The sequence below is a fragment of the Bos grunniens genome, chromosome 9, assembly GCF_055505025.1.
Source record: "Bos grunniens cultivar Pamir isolate PY7600 chromosome 9, Bosgru_T2T1.0, whole genome shotgun sequence".
Lineage (NCBI taxonomy): Eukaryota > Metazoa > Chordata > Mammalia > Artiodactyla > Bovidae > Bos > Bos grunniens.
Window position 1 is genome coordinate 788,315 of NC_141173.1, and position 17,527 is coordinate 805,841.

The window sequence follows — 17,527 nt, forward strand, 5'->3', positions numbered from 1 at the left end:
TCCCATAGTTCCTTCGTCCTACTGAGTTTTGCGTGGTTCTATATATTCTTTTCCATTGGTCAGGTACTCTTGTCCCCTGTTAGCATGCACTTCTGTCTCTGAAGGTGTATTCCTGATGTATCCTTGGAGAGAGATGTACCCCACGTCCACCGACTCCTCCGCCATCTTATTCTAGGGAAGATTTTTACCTCTTATTTTTAAGAAAATTCTATTTGAGTCTAGGGTAAATTGAGGACTATCTTGTAATTAAACTTTAAAAAAAAAAACTTTTAGTACTGTTCTACTGGAGCTTTTTATTTATGTATGTTTATTTTATATATACTTATTTATAGTTTGAAATCTTACTGTAAACTGTGTCCTAAATAGTATTAATTACACTATTTATTAATGGCTATGCCTGTTTTAATAAAGAGTAATATTTTGAAGCCAAAACAAAATTAAGTATACATTTTTCATTTTTTTGCCAACTGTGGAATATCTCATCATATGACCCACAAGCAAGATATTTGCATTATTTCTTCGACATATCGTAATGTTCTCCAAGGACATAAGCATAAATAAGCCACAACTGCTAAATGTGGAAATCCAAATCATTAGGTTCCCAATAAGTAAATGATTCTTGTCTTGTGTTTTTAGGTTCCCAGATTGTGGTGAGCCATATCTTCGGCTGGTGGACCTGAATTTAGCTGGCGATCCTACTGAAGGAGCCTCAGTGGCAGTGCAGAGGGACTATAGCTTTTGGTGTCCCTGAGAGTTGAATATTGATCCTGATCTTGGCTGTTCCTTTTTGCACATGTGTGATTGTTCACCTCCTTGTCCAAATATGTACTTTAGGAGAGAAGAGCTTTCATTTGCTCGTTATTTCATAGGATTGATTTCAGTCATTTGCCTCTCTGCCACGTTTACTTTTTTAACTTTTTTGATTGATGTGATAAGATTCCCGTATCCTGAAAGACCCATTATAATTTATGGCGTCTGCTACATGATGGTGTCATTAATTTTCTTTATTGGGTTTTTGCTTGAGGACCGAGTTGCCTGCAATGCATCCAGCCCTGCACAGTATAAGGCTTCCACAGTGACCCAAGGATCTCATAACAAAGCCTGTATCATGCTTTTTATGATACTTATTTTTTTTTACTATGCCTGGCAGCGTTTGATGGGTGATTCTTACCATCACGTGGTTCTTGGCAGCTGTGCCAAAGTGGGGTATTGAAGCTATTGAGAAGAAAGCCTTGCTATTTCGTGCCAGTGCGTGGGGCATCCCTGGAACACTGACCATCATCCTTTTAGCGATGAATAAAATTGAAGGTGACAATATCAGTGGCGTGTGATTTGTTGGCCTCTATGATGTTGATGCTTTGAGGTATTTTGTTCTTGCACCCCTCTGCCTGTATGTGGTGGTTGGGGTTTCACTCCTTTTAGCCGGCATTATATCCCTAAACAGAGTGCGAGTTGAGATTCCATTAGAAAAGGTGAACCAGGATAAACTGGTGAAGTTTATGATCCGGATTGGTCTGTATCTCATACCACTCATGGTTGTAATTGGTTGCTACTTTTATGAGCAAGCTTACTGTGGCATCTGGGAAACAACGTGGATACAAGAACGCTGCAGAGAATATCACATTCCATGTCCATATCAGGTAAGGGAAACCTTGTTCTAAATTTCAAAATATATAACAGTGAAAAGAGCTAATCTTAGCTGTATTTTTTTTTTTAACTCTTCATGAAAAACCTGAACTTTAAAATTTTGAAGTGAAGTTAATGAACAAATTTATTGTAGTAAGAATGTCATACACACGTTTCTGTTAACATCTTCCTTTTAAAAGATCACTTTCATGAGTCCAAGCCATGGGCTTTTAAGCACTTTACTTCTGTTATCACAGAATAGTTGCTTGTTGACTACTTAGAAGTCTGCAGGTTTGAGGGGAAGATATTGATTAAAAGACAGTGTCTGTGGAAATTTTACTGATACTTAGAACGGGAGTTTTAACAGTTTTGAAAAAAATTAGAATGCATTTGTACAAACATTTTCATCTTTTAGTTGGTCTTAGTTTTTCTTTTTTGCATACTGAATATTTTGTGATTTACCTTTTAATTTAAAGAGATTGGATAATCATAGAATTTTAGACCTAGAGAGAACCTTAGAGATGGTTTATTCAAGTTCCCTCTGTAATTCAGAGTTCTTAAACATCTATCTCATTTGAGGCTTAGAAATGTTAAGTGACTTGCTCACTTTATTAAAGTACTTATGCATTATAGATAACTTCTGTCTACTTTCTTTCCCCTAGTGGCGCAGAGGTTAAAGCGTCTGCCTGCAATGTGGGAGACCTGGGTTCAATCCCTGGGTCAGGAAGATCCCCTGGAAAAGGAAATGGCAACCCACTCCATTATTCTTGCCTGGAGAATCCTATGGACAGAGGAGCTTGGTGGGCTACAGTCCACGGGTCGCAAAGAGTTGGACATGACTGAGCGACTTCACTTTCACTTTCCCCTAGTAGACAGTGAACTCTTTAAATGCAAGAACATCTTTTTCATATTTTTTCAAAGCATGTTCTATAGGTTAGTAGATGATGGCATTGAGGATGGGAATATGTAGGTTGAGAAGAAAACACATTTTTAAGAAACGTTCCACTTGTACTGGAAACAAGGAGTGTGTGATTAGCGCATAGTCAATTCTCGTAAATACTTGATGACTGAAAATGCCATTTCCTTTTTTATTTTGTGGTATAGATAATTCTACACAAAATTACACTTTAATTATTATATCAGTATAATTTATATTATATATAATATTATAAATATTAACTACTGGCTTTTAAAAAACCAACCTATAATTGAGAGACCAGAAAAAATGAATAATTGAAATTTTATTACACTTCTTGATAGAATTGCTTATTAAAAACTCTTAATATGAGTTTTCAGGCCTGAAGCTAAGTAATCAAATTTTGCCTCTAATGAGAGAGAAAGAGATGATTGAATTACATCATGTGCTTCTCCATGTAAGGTTTCTAGGATTACAAATATATATTATCTTAGGACTATAAAAGAAATAATATTTGGCTCCAAAATAATAATCTGAAAAATACCAGACCTCAAACATGTAAATTAGTAAATTAGAGTAGTTGGGATGCCACTATTTTCAAAACATTCCTAAGAATCTTTTAGCATCTTTAGAACCAGTTTGAGCTATATAAAAACCTGTGTGTGTATTCATTTCTTTACAGTCATAGGTTCTATAAGTGTTTTTTATTTCCAACTTACAGAAATAATGTTGGATTTCCAACATCCTAAAAAGAATAGAAAATGGTATAATAACTAATGTAGTTATTAAGGTATAAAGTCTGGGTCAGGAATTCCTGGCTTCATATCTCACTCTTATTATTTACTAGTTTTATAGTTTTAGATCAACTTCACCTCTTTCCACTTCAATTCCTCATCTGTAGAATGAGTAATGGAATCTCATAGTAACAAAAGAGTAATTGTGTTAGATATAAATAATAGTAGAATCTGTCTCCTAGGACTGTTTTTAGGCATCTACATGCAGTTAGAAGAGTGCCTTCCGTATAATAAGCGCTCGAATGTTAGTTCTGTTACTCATTTTTTCATTTATTGTTGCTGCTGTTACTGTTTTACACACACACATGTACATAAACTGTTTTTTAAACCATTCAGTACCAAACTTTAGCAAATGCTAAAGTTATTGAGAATATACATGACAGTATGTGTATCACTAACTTGTTCATTTTAACTGCAGTAGAGAGATTTAATGGACAAATATACTTTAATTCATTTACTCATTATTTTGCTGAGGGACATAGAGTTCCAAGTGTTTTACTGTTGTAATACCTACCTTCCTTGTACATGACCAGGAAAGTTCATGGGGTGTATACCTAAAAGTGTAGTCGTGGCATTTTAACATATAGGCATCTTCAACTCAAGTGGTTATTTTTATTTACACTGTCAGTATAGAGGGAATTCCCCATTTCGCCCCATCTTGGTGTTCTCGGGCTTTTAAGTTTTTGTCAGCCTTTGAAACAATATCTCAAGCCTGTCTTGATGTTTATTTTTATTTCCCTTATGTCTTGGTGTTTTCATATGTTTACTGGCTGTTCCAGGGTTTCTCTTCTGTGATTTGCCTGTTTGTTGCCTTTGTCCTCTGCTCTGTCAGGTTATTTGCCTTTTATTGTTACTCTTGTTTTAATTCTTCTTCAGTTACTTGCATTGCAGATATCTTATCCTGCTTGTCTTTTCACTTTGTGTTTTCTTTGCCTTTTGTGTTTTAACAAATCCCTGCCTACCTCTAAAAATCATAAAAATGGTCTGCCATTTTTTTCCAGCAGTTTTTTAAATTTGATCTTTTAATTCATGACTCTAATCTCTTGAAATTCATTTTTATCTATGTTATGAGTAACAATTTTAGTTTTTCATATGAATGGTCCTTTTTGCACCATTTATCAAATAGCCCATGTGAATAACAATGCATTACTGTAACATACAAGTTCCATTTTTAGGCTGTCTTATTTACTGCTCTGTTTGAACAATCTTGTTTCAGTCCCACATTTCCTCTACCTTATGCTTCAAAATTATTTTAACTGTTCCTGGCACTCTTCTGTTTGAATTTTAGAATAATTTCTTCATGAGAAACAGTTTGTATTTTGTTGAAATTGTTTTAGGTTTTAAATGAATCCAGGGGAAATTTCTGTCTTTGTGATACTAAGTTTTAGTATCTTTTTGTTTGTTTATTTATGTATTCATTAATTTGTTCCTAGGTACCTTACAGTGTTTGTTTCAATTGTGAATGAGATCTTTTCTCTGTTACATTTTTCAGTTGGTTATTGCTGGTCTACAAGAATGCCACTGATTTTTATATATTGACCTTATATTGAGCATCCCTGCTGAACTCTTCTGCTAGCTCTAATTGTGTGTAAATTCTCTTATGTATTCTTTGTAGAAATCCTGTTGCTGCAAGCAAGGCCAAGTTCATATCTCACATTCCAGTTCTTATGTTTTATTTAAGATTTTTGTGTCTATACTCATGAGATATATAGACTGCAATATTAATAGTTCTTCTTTTCTTGCCACATGTTTTTCCTTTTTGGTGTCAAGGATGTAATAGCTTCATAAAGTGAGGTCTTTTCCTCCTGTTCTTTGAAACAGTTTTTACAATGAATAGAGACTGTCTGCTCTTTGGAAGAGTCGGTATTTCATCCTGTAAAAATCCTCTGTCATGGTATCTTTGAAGTAAAGAGAGAGAAATTTCATCTTTCCAAACTGAAATTCTACGATTTTCCATTCCTCCCTATCTCCTGGCCTTTGGCAACCATTGTTCTACTTTATTTCTCTATGAATTTGACTGCTCTGGGTACCTCATATTAATGAAACTCAAACACTATAATTATAATATTAGTTTTCATTCAGGATTTTACTTCAGAGGAATTTTATACAGACTTGTAAACTGACCACTAGAGCTATTGAATTCCTATTTGAAGTAATATCCATACATAATTGAATACGATTTACTGTTACTGAGCATGCCTAAAAGAATGCTTGTCAAATTTCAATGATAATTCCTAATGAGAGGTTTTTAAAATGTAGTAAGCAATGATGTTATCCTTGAGGTAGCTGCCTCAGGTGTCTTGGAGAACGTAATATTTGAATATATGTTCATGTGAATATCAGTGCAGTTTCTATCAGTATCATTTCTCCTATTAATGAAACTTTCAAACATTTGAAAATTGTTTGAGGTAGTTGATCACATTGTTTCAAAATACCCAGTTGGGTTTAAAGTAAATTTCATGTATTTAGGTCCCTGATTTGAAGAAAAGTGGGCTTGTGTAAAGTATTTTAAAATATTTAAAATGAATGTCCTTGCTGAAAACAGGAATTCACTGCTTGGATTTTAAAATGCTTTACACCAACTGTTTTTTGCAAGAACACTTTTTTAAAAATGTGTGTTAAATAATTCTTGAGAAAGTAATATTTAATGCCTGAAAAGAGTTGGTCATGAAATATAGCTTGAGTTTTCAGAATAATGTATATTTTACAGTTTAAAATCAATAAAGTTTATTCCTAGAATATGTTTCATCTTATGTATTATTTAAGTAACAGTAATTTTCCAGGTAGTTTTTTTTTTTTCCTTGTAAAGTATTTCCTCCTATTTATTTAAGGGCTTCTAAGAGGCTCAATGGCACCCCACTCCAGTACTCTTGCCTGGAAAATCCATGGACAGAGGAGCCTGGTAGGCTGCAGTCCATGGAGTCGCTAAGAGTCGGGAACGACTGAGCGACTTTACTTTCACTTTTCACTTTCATGCATTGGAGAAGGAAATGGCAACCCACTCCAATGTTCTTGCCTGGAGAATCCCAGGGACCGGGAAGCCTGGTGGGCTGCCGTCTCTGGGGTCGCACAGAGTCGGACACCACTGAAGCGACTTAGCAGCAGCAAGAGGCTCAAAGCATTTTATGAAAGAGTTACACATTTCAAAATTTGCTGATATTTCTAGAAAGCCATTCACATGTAACATATTTATTAAAAACATGGGGTTTAAAGTCCCATCTGTAACACTTTGAGTCTCAGTTTCCTCATGTAAATATAGGGAATAATATGTTAAATACAGTAATATCTACCTCATAGGTGGCTGTGAAGATTAAATGAGAAAGTTAAGCCTCTTACTAGAATGCCATACACAAAGAAAAATTGCATTATTCTGTTGTGGCAAGTACATAATTCCTGAGGTTTAAAAAAGAATTGTTCTTATATTCTGTATTAGAATCATCATTTTGTCTTTTAAACACTGATTTTCAAAAGAACATGTTTCCTTTTCTAAAGTTTCCCCCTTCATTTTTTTCTCTTTCGTCCATCTAATCCAATTATCTATATCCCAAGGAATTTTGATACTAGAACCTGTGTTTCAATAATAGAAATGTGTTACCGTAATAGAAGCAGCTTAGCCAAGACTGTCAAGTTCACATTAGAGCCATTTGTAGAATTTTTTAAAAAGTTATTTGTGTAGAAAACAAACAAAAAACCCATTATTTCTATTTTTCAGCCACAGAAGGCAGCGTATCTGTTGTTTATCTAATCTTGATTCAGAAACATACAAAAATAGAATAATAACATCATATCTAACTTAGGATTTTAGCTTCATTTTCTGATAACAGTGTTTCCCCTTCACCAGACAATACCAAAAGGAATCAGCATTGTTTATGAAAGGACCATAAGGAAATGGGTATGTTTTGCTTTTCCAACATTAATGACAGCAAATAATTGTCTATAAATATATAGTATATACTACTAATCTTTTTTTTTTTTCCTGCTACTAATCTTTAAAGTGGTAAGTATCCTGCCTGTGACTTCCTAGCACCAAACTGATTTTTCCTCAGAATTGTTCAGTGCCTGTAATAGAAGGAAAGAGGGAGAGTTACTGAAAAAATATTCGAAGTCTCTTATAGGAAAGTATTTTGAAATATTATATTTTAGAAGTATAGACTATTAAATTTATTTTAAAAATATTCATCCTATTATGTACAGGCTGTAAAATGCTATCAAGGGGCACTTTTGGATAAATACTTTAAAATATACGAGTCATTTTCATCTGTGCTAAACAGACTAAATAGCCTAAGCCATGAGTTCCATTTTAGTCTTAGATCAACTGGTGGTGGTGGTGGTGGTGGTGATTCGTTAAGTCGTGTCCGACTCTTTGTGACCCGTAAACTGCAGCACGCCAGGCTTCCCTGTCCTTCACTATCAAAGAGACCCGTCTTTGTCTTTTTGGGCTATTGTTATAAATCCCATAGACTAGTTGATAAACAACAGAAAGTTGTTTCTTGTAGGCCTGGAGGCTGGGGAGTCCCAAGATCACCAGCAGGTGCCATGTCTGGTGAGGCCTGTTTCCTGGTTCCTAGACTACCTGCTGCTTCTCCCTGTCCTCGCCGCATGGGAGCCCATTCCCTCCTGGCCTGACCCCTCCCAGAGTGCCTGCCTCCTAGGATCATCACCATGTGCGGGGTGAAGTTTGAGGGCCCATAAACCGTCAGCCCATTGCAATCCCTAAGTATACTCTGCATTATTTCAGTCCTTTGAAATAATTCGAGCTTTCCTAATGGCCCAATACATATTCTTTTTGTTATATGTTTGTTGGGCTCTTGAAAATAATATGTATCAGTGGGAATGCAATGTTCTGTGTGTATCAGTTACATCAGGTTTGTCACTCATGTAATTCAGATTCCAGTAGCCACGTTGAATAAAAGCAGAAGTAGGTGAAATTACCTGTAATATATTTTATTTTAACACACCCAAAATATTTCAGTGTGTAATCAACATGATAAAAGCTAATGAAATATTTCACGTTCTTTTTTTCATGCTAAGTCTTTAAAATCCAATGTGTGTTTCAGGCTTGCAGCACATCTCATTGTAGAGCCAGCCACATTTTAGGTACTTCATGGCTGCAGGTGACTACGTACCAGGGAGCCCAGTTCCACGAGAGATGTGTCTTTAACATCTCCCACTGGGATTATGAACTCGGCTGTTACTCCTTTTCTATTTCTCAGTTTTTATGTATTGATATTTTGAGGTTATGTTATTAGGTACATTCAAATTTAGAATCCTCATCTTCTTGCTAGACTGAACTTGTAACAGTATGAGATGCTCTTTTTTATCACTAGTAATGCTTCTTTCTTTAGACACTGTTTGACAGTGATATTGCCACGTCAGTTTTCTGTCCTTGTTGGCCTGGGTATCTTTTACTTTCACCTGTCTAAAAGATCTTCCATCTTAACATGTAACTCTGAATAGTGTATAGTTTTCATTGGAATCAGTTTGAGTATTGGCTCTGTTTATAATGTTGATATTCAGTGTGTAGATACCATGTTGCTGTGTGTTTTCTGTTTGTCCCACCTAGTCTGTGTTCTTTGCTCTTGGCCTTCTTTTAGAAGTATGAAGTGTTTCTCTAGTTCTGTGCTCCTCTGCCAGGTTGTTGGGTGCACATTCGCAGACACAGCATGTGTTTTACTTTCAAGTCTAACTTAGTACTTTCACTGCCTCCCTGACCCGACTGTTTCCTCCTTGTCACTGTTACACTTTAAACTGTTAGATATATTTTTGGCGTTAACATCATTGTTCTGTAGAGTTAATACTTACCCTCACAGTTACCTCATTGTTGGTCTTTACTTGTTTTTTATATTTCCTTCAGAAACTACTTTTCTTTTTCCCAAAGCACTGCCTTAATATTTCTTTTAGTTCATGTGTGTGGGTGATGAGTTGTCTCATTTCCATTTGCCCTTAAAATCTCTATTTTGCTTTCACTTTTGAAGAGTGTTTTTGTTGGGTATAGAATTCCAGGTTGGTGGTTATTTGTTTTTCAGCATTTTACAGATGCCAGTCCATTATCTTCTGACTCCCTTGTTCTTGGAAAGTCAGCTGTCAGTGTTGTGCCATTAAAAGCCACACGTTTTTTCCTCTGAGCGCTTGAACATTTTTCTTCTTGCCTTAGGCACCCTCAGAGCTGCTGAAATCAATGTGTGGTTTTCATTTTTGACTCAATGGTCTGATTCTTGAACTAACTCTTGTCACTGTCCCTGTCAGTTCAGTTGCTCCATGTCTGACCCATCGCAACCCTATGGACTGCAGCATGCCAGGCTTCCCTGTCCATCACCAACTCCCGGAGCTTGCTCAAGCTCATGTCCATCAAGTTGGTGATGCCATCCAACCAGCTCATCTTCTGTCGTCCCCTTCTCCTCCTGCCTTCAGTCTTCGCCATCATCAGGTTCTTTTCCAATGAGTCAGTTCTTTGCATCAACTGGCCAAAGTATTGGAGCTTCAGCATCAGTCTTTCCAATGAATATTCAGGACTGATTTGCATTAGGGTTGACTGATTGGATCTCCTAGTAATCCTTGGGGCTCTCAAGAGTCTTCTCCAACTCCCCAGTTCAGAAGCATTGATTCTTTGGCGTTCAGCCTTCTTCTTGGGCCAACTTTCACATCCATACATGACTACTGGAAAAACCATAGCTTTGACTAAATGAACCTTTGTTGACAGAGTAATGTCTCTGCTTTTTAATACGCTGTCTAGGTTTGTCATAGGTTTCCTTCTGAGGAGCAAGCATCTTTTAATTTCACCATCTGCAGTAATTTCGGAGCCCAAGAAAATAAAGTTTGTCACTGTTTCCATTGTTTCCCCATTTATTTGCCACGAAGTGATGGGGCCGGATGCCATGATCTTCATTTTTTGAATGTTGAGTTTTATGCTAGCTTTTTCACTCTCCCCTTTCACTTTCATTAAGAGGCTCTTTAGTTTCAACCCCTGGAGGCATTTCTTATTCCCCTTTCTGTCTTTTCTCCACCATGAGGGTCCCCATTTATAGTTTTTAACAATGTAGTTTTAACAACAGGCTCCTTCAATATATTCTATACTTTTTCCCTCTTATATATATATATATTTTTTAACCGATCTATCCTTCAGTTCACTGATCCTCTCTTCAGCTACGTCCAATCTGATGTTAAGCCCAGAGACAGTTCTTAAATTCAGTCACTGTTATTGTAAAGTTCTAGAGTCGGTTTTGATTCTCAGAAATGTTGCCTTTTGTCAAGTATATTTTTGAACAGGTGACGTTTGCATCTGATACCTGTAGCATACCTCTGATATGCTGATATACATCTGATACCTCTGGATCTGGTTCAGTTCTTTTTCTCTTGGTCCTGTTTGTTGTTACACCATCTTTTGCTTTTTTGGTTGCATGTTGGACATTATGATTGGAAAACCCTAGAGGTTCTGAGTGATGCTGCCTTCTCCAGAGTTTCCTCTGATGCAGACCTCCAGTGGGGACAGAGCTGTCTGTTCACTCAGGGCCTGAGGGACTTGAGGCTCGGGGGTCCTTGTAAGCTCAGTCTCAGCAGCCTTCACCCACCCGCCCCACCCCCCCACCCCCCGCCCCGAACCCCAGGGAGGAGCTTTCCAGCGTCTCCAGCGTCTGGAAGCCTGGGGTGCCTCCCAGGGCCCCCTCTTCTCGGCAGGTCCTGAAGCCCACCGTCTGTCTCCTGAGCACCACGAGTTGACTGATACTCAGCACTCAGCTGGTTTGGGCAGAGTGTTGGGTACATTTTCTGACATCTGGACTGACTCGTCAGGCCTGCGCTTGATTTTTTGTCTCCACAGCCCAAGGAACCCTCCAGAGCTGTGTTAGCCAGTCCCCTCTGCTTGATTTTTTCCCTGCCTTTTCTTCACAGAGTCGGCTTTGCTCAGATGCCTGGAGGGAAGGAGCAGCCCTGTCAGTCTCCAGCTCCCTCACTGGGCTTCCCTTTTGTTTGAAATCTTGGATTGTGGCTGCCTAAGGACCTCTTTTAAACCATATTTAGCGAGGAGCCTGGTAGGCTGCAGTCCATGGAGTCGCACGGAATCCGACATGACTGAACGACTTCACTTTCACTTTTCAGTTTCATGCATTGGAGAAGGAAATGGCAACCCACTCCAGTGTTCTTGCCTGGAGAATCCCAGGGATGGGGAAGCCTGGTGGGCTGCTGTCTATGGGGTCGCACAGAGTCGGGCACGACTGAAGTGACTTAGCAGCAGCAGCAGCTCTTGGTAGGCTGACCTACAAGCTGCTTGCGTCTGTCACTGGAAGTGGAGACACCCTGGGGGTCTTCTGTCATCTGAAGCCACATGTAACTCACAGTAATTGTATTGATCAAGTTTATTTGATACCGGGGAAAACAAGAACCAGGGGTCCTTGCTTGGTACCCACTGTTGTGTTTCTGATCAGAATCCCCAGCTTGCCCGGGCTGTTTCAGTGCCACGTGAACTTGGGAAGGAGGTGGAGCAAGCGGCCCACGCAGCCTGGAGACAGAGGAGGTCTCCCCTCTTCCCTTGCCCCTGCCGGCCCAGGGCAGGCCTTGCGATGACGGGCTGCTGGTGGTGGAGGAGAAGGCTGAGGAGGGGTTACGTGACCTGTATTCTGTGACATGGTTACATGTGGGTTTTCTTTTTCAGTTTGAAAAAATGACTGCTTTTAGTCTTCCCTCCAGTTTCACTTTAAGGTGGAAAATGAAGATTTTATTTGTAAAGTTGAGCACAGTAACCTTACAGTCTTTTTGAAAGCAGCAGTTGAAGTTTTAAAAACACATCTCTGAGAACTCCAGTAGATAAAGCCAAAAAAAAGAGAACGTGTTCAGGGTGAACTGAGGGCAGGACCCCAAACTGTACTCTGTCTCTCCCAGAGTGTGTAATTGCTGAGATGGGTGGATATAGGACCTCAAGCACCCTGGGGACCGAGGTCCTCAAATATCAGCAGAGGTCCGGGCTGAGCCAAGAGCAATGTGGCCTGTGCCCTGGCGAGTGGAGAGCCGCGAGGGTGGGAGTGGGGCCAGAAGAGAGGTGGGAGACTCAGGCGGGGTCTGGGAGGCGCTGGCTGTCACGGCTCGAGGCAGGGACACCCCTGAACCTCCACCGTGCAGCCCCCATGGGGCAGAGTCATCTGGCAGCTCAGGGTCTAAGTTAAGAGGGCGAGTTCACAGCAGGTTGAATGAACCCCTGTACCCACTGTGGGTTCATTTTAAGTGCCTGGAGTGAGGTTGGTCAAGCCCTTGCTGAGCTCGAGTGAGGGAGTCCTACAGGGAGGACCGAGCTCAGGGTGAGAGTGAGGGGCAGCTAGCGTGGTGAGTCCTCAGCTGGGTGGGTTCTGAGGACACCCTTGAGTTCAGGGGTGCCCTTTCAGTAGCCTCACTGGAGGCTTGTTTGGGGGGTAGAGGGGACAGAAGCCCACTTAAAAGACTTGCTCATTCCCAGGGGTGGTGGTTTCTGAAGCAGTTTATACTGGTCGGTTTGACTGTGACCCAGTACCCTGCAGGGTCATGTTTGACAGGGGGCCTGAGCCGTGGGCACGGCCTTCTTTCTGCTGCACCCCACACTCACCTGACGTCTTTTTGACAGCCCCTCCCCTCTCTCTGCACCCTTGACCGTGGGCCTGAGCCCAGCCCCCCTGTTACCACGGAGCCCCTTGTGACTGAGTGGGTTCCAGTTCCGGGCTCCTGGGAGACGTGCTGGAGCTAGAGCCTTCATGCCATTTGGTGGTCATAGTGTGAGAGCAGTGGTTATAGTGTGAGAGCAGAGTGTGTGAGAGTGGTGTGTGAGAGCACTGGTCATAGTGTGAATAGTGGTGGTCGTAGTGTGAGATTGTTGGTGATAGCTTGGTGGCCAAGGTATCCTACCGTGAAACAGTGGTTGCCCCCGAGTTGGGGGCTGCCCCTATCCACGAGGGTGGGTTGCAGAAGGGCCCACCTGTGGGCGTTATTCCAGCACTGCAACCCCAAGGCAAAGGCCAAGACTAGGAAGGACTTGGCTTCAGCCCACGTCCTGGAAGCAGAGTGGCCTGAGGTGAGAGCAGCCAGGGGCTGGGCCCGTTGGATTGGCCCTCACCCGGTGAAGCGTTGGGGTTGTGTTTCATTTTGTTAACATGATTGTGGGCCCTGGGCCTCTTATCTTGTAAGAGGTTGTGCAGTTGCTGCATGGAGGATGGGCGGGGGCCCCACAAGAAGGGAAACACTGGCTGGAGGAGTCACTGGGGCACGTGGACTGAGCTATAGAGTCAGTCCTTGAAGCAGAAAGGCTAAGCCTCTTAATGTCTCCCTTCTTCCAAAGAAAGGATACACGGGCTGGAGGAATGTCTGGGGCATGAGGATTGAGCTAGAGAGTCAGTCCTTGAAGTAGAAAGGCTAAGCCCGTTAATGTCTCCCATCTTACAAAGCACAGACCAGTGTGTCCAGTATTTTAATGATGGGTACCTACTGCTTACGTGTATGACATACACCCTCATAGCTACACATGTCTACTACATGCCTCTTACAAGTGCTAGACACTGTTCTGGGTGCTGAACACTCGGTATGTAGTAGGGGATACGTAGCCCAGGATTTTTTAATTTCTGCAAAGAAAAATAGAAGAATGAAAGACTCCGTGTGGTTCAGTTTAAGCAAGTTCACCACGTGGATGGCCCCGCATGCATGCAAATTGTGGTAAAGTACATATAACACAAATTTAACATTTTAACCAGTTGGTTGAATGACTGGGTGGCTTCAGTGGAGTCAGGCTAACAGATGGCCCTGAGGTGCCATCCACCTTTTTCCCAGAGGAACACTCCAAAGCCTCGTGGCTTGTAGACCTTCCCTTTTTTCTTCACTCTCCCCAGTGGCTCTAGGTCACTGGTCTGTGTGTCGTTTAAGGATCTCTTTATCCACTCTGTTGTTAGGTTTATGTTTTGAAAAGTTTCTCAGACGTCACTGGGTCTTGAGAAGGCAGGCTTGGACTCCAGGTTCTCCCCTGCCACGTGCCTGCCAGACCAGGGTGGAGGCTGAAGGCCGGTCTGAGTTGTGGTGGTCTGTGTGGTCTTGGGGTCAGTGGACCCCATCTTCTCTGGAGGGACATGGAGATCCTTTGTGTGGAGCCTGGAGAGACTTGACATGGTCAGTCTTCACAGTCTCGCTCTCTTTTTAATTTATGTTTGCATTTAGTTTCTCATTTAACTGTTTTCTAGGAGTTTCCAACTCCTGAAGAACTAAAAATATTCAGGGAGCAGCTTCTTAGAAGAGGAAATCGCTGAGCTGAAAGCAGAAAGAAACAACACCAGGATCAGTAGGGGGATTTTCACGTGTTGACATTTGCCCCACGGGAGTCACCACTGGCCTCCGTGTTGCTGTCTTTAAACTTTGTCTGATTTTCAAGTCATTTTTCACATCTTCCCACTGAGCAGACCAGGGTGGATCAGTTCGGGGTTCTCATACCTTGCTTCAAATTTATGATGAGAGCTAATGTAATTTTAGTACATTTGAGGGGGGAGTTCTCTTAACTTACATTTTTGTCCATGCTACACTTTGTGTGGGATCTTAGTTCCCTAACCAGGGGTTAAAACCCATGACCCGTGGAGAAGTGTGGAGTCTTAACTACTGGGCCCCTGGGGAAGTCCACTCTAACTTTAGACAGAACTGGCGGGATTTTGATGTGCCTCAGCATGTTTCTGGCTATAGCGTGAGGCTGAGAGGAGTTATCAGCCCTGAATTCGAGCATGAGGTTGAAGGTGTTCCTTTGGCCCTGCCCTGCAGCTGCTGCTGGAGCACCTGGAGTGCCTGGTTTCCTGGTACATGCCATCCCTCCGAATGACGGCGGGCAAGCAGCAGACGAAGTCCCCAGCCGGCATGACCAGTGAGGTGGAGGTGCTCAGGGCACTGAAATTGCTCTTTGAGCACCACAAGGCCCTGGACGAAAAGGTACCAGCCACCCAGCCGTCCTGGATTTGTACACTTTCTGCCTTGTTAGGTGGATGATGCACGTATTTATGTAACTAGTTGACTTTTGAGCTTCTTGAATTCTTGTATATACATTTTTTTCTGTAAGAAGTCAGAGTTTTGTATGGTTAAAAAGTGTTGCCTGTGTACATGCTCAGTTACGTCTGAATCTTTGCAACCCTGTGGACTGTAGCCCACCACGCTCCTCTCTTCATGGGGCTTCCCAGGCATGAATACTGGATTGGGTGGCCATCTTCTACTCCAGGCAATCTACCCGACCCAGGGATCGAACCTGCCCTCTTGCATTGGCAGGCGAATTCTTTACCACTGAGCCACCTGGGAAGCCCCCAGTTAAAAAGTATTAGTTGACATGAATGTCTCAAGATTTATTATATTCTGTATATCAACTTGCAGTTAAAAACTGGGTAATAGAATTAATTTAGGATAACATTTTGTTCTCTCAAACTTGGAATTTAAAGCTGTTAACAAGCAGATTTTCTTGACGTTAAGATCAATGAGAGACATTAAAGGTATTCTGTTACAGTATCCATGTACTAGGGTGAGTATACACTAAGAAGTGTACTAACGTATATACACACATCAACACACAGTGACTCGGCCCCTTTTATTTGAGTTGAGAACGTGATTACGAGTAGCACTCGAAAGGTGTAGTTCGTTAGAAGAATTAGGTGCCACCTATAAAGAGGTAAGTTTGGTCAGTCATTGTGTAATTTCAGTGAAAGGTTTGTCACTTGAATCATTTTAAAAAGGAATGAAGGCTGTAGTGGTGGGCATCAGATGTTATTTATCTTTCTGATTGAAGACCCGCCCACCTGGGTTATTTGAATGACTAGTAAACTAGACTTGTGGCTCAGAGCTGCAGGATCTCTTAAGTACCCCTTTGTCCAGTAGAAGACAAATTCTGACTCTAATCACCTGGTGGTATTCGGGATGGATAGCATCACCATGTATTTTCTTTTTATGTTGTGTTTTCAGTTTGCTGCTGCTGCTAAGTCACTTCAGTCGTGTCCGACTCTGTGCGACCCCATAGACGGCAGCCCAATAAGCTCTTCTGTCCCTAGGATTCTCCAGGCAAGAATACTGGAGTGGGTTGCTATTTCCTTCTCCAATGCATGAAAGTGAAAAGTGAAAGTGAAGTCTCTCAGTCGTGCCCGACTCTTAGCGACCCCATGGACTGGAGCCTACCAGGCTCCTCCGTCCATGGGATTTTCCAGGCAAGAGTACTGGAGTGGGGTGCCATAGAGTTGAGTTTTTCCAGGTGGAGTTTTGCTGTCTTTACTTATTTCTTTACTCTGATTCAATTTTTTGATTTTAGCAGATGATTCTTACAGAGGAGAATAACCAGGAAAAGATACTAATGGACAGGGTGCTTGATATACATCACGAGCAAGAAAACATGCCAAGCGCCAATGGAAAGACAAGTCCTTGGTCTCGCTCTCTGTCTGGTTCTGTTTTACCATCCAGTCTGTGCGGGGCTGTTGGGACCTCTCACCGATGCACTATGTAGGTCTGAGCGGCCGTGAGGGTCCTGTGAGCTCCCAGAGTGCAGAAGGCAGTTTTGACCTCACCAATTGCCCAGAAGTACTGTGTTCCCTCCCTCCCAAAAGCAGGCTGTGTAAGGCTTCCTTTCCCACTTAGAGACCCTCCGATGGCTCTCTAACCCATGAGGAAGACCTGGCTAAGGTGATCAAGCTCCAGGAAATCATATAGAGGCAATCACGGGAGCAGAGCCAGATGAAGGAGTGCCTGGCAGCCCTTTCTGCCCACGTGACAGAGCTGGAGGAGGACTTGGACACAGCCAGGAAGGACCTCCTCAAGTCCGAGGACATGAACACAAAACTGCAGCAGGGTGTCCACTGCTGCCTCTCTTAGATTTCCTGCCCATTTACTTCACCACAGAGCACTGAGTAGACTTCCCTGTGCTGTACACTAGGTCCTTACTCGTTGACTTTATGTGTAATATCAGTGCTGTATATATGTCAACCCGAGTCTCCCGGTTCATCCCCCCCCCCCGCCCCCGCAACTGCCTGTCAAATGTGTTCCTGATGATGCTGGAATTTCCTTCTGATTCACTCATGCGAGTCTGGCGACACCTGTGGAGCTCGTTCTCTTGGAGAGATGGGAGCATGCTGTGTGGGCTCTGCTGAGGCAGCTTGCCTGGCCATCTTCTCGAGTTTTCTGAGGTTTCGCTCCTTGAAGGGATGTGTGACAGTGATACTGGTGGTCAGACAAGTCGAGT

The 17,527-nt window shown here is 41.8% G+C and overlaps 1 pseudogene; it reads left to right on the plus strand.

Moving 5' to 3' along the window:
* The first annotated feature begins 666 nt into the window (after positions 1-666).
* LOC147365510 (frizzled-3-like) lies at positions 667-2,303 on the plus strand (annotated as a pseudogene).
* The last annotated feature ends 15,224 nt before the right edge of the window (positions 2,304-17,527 follow it).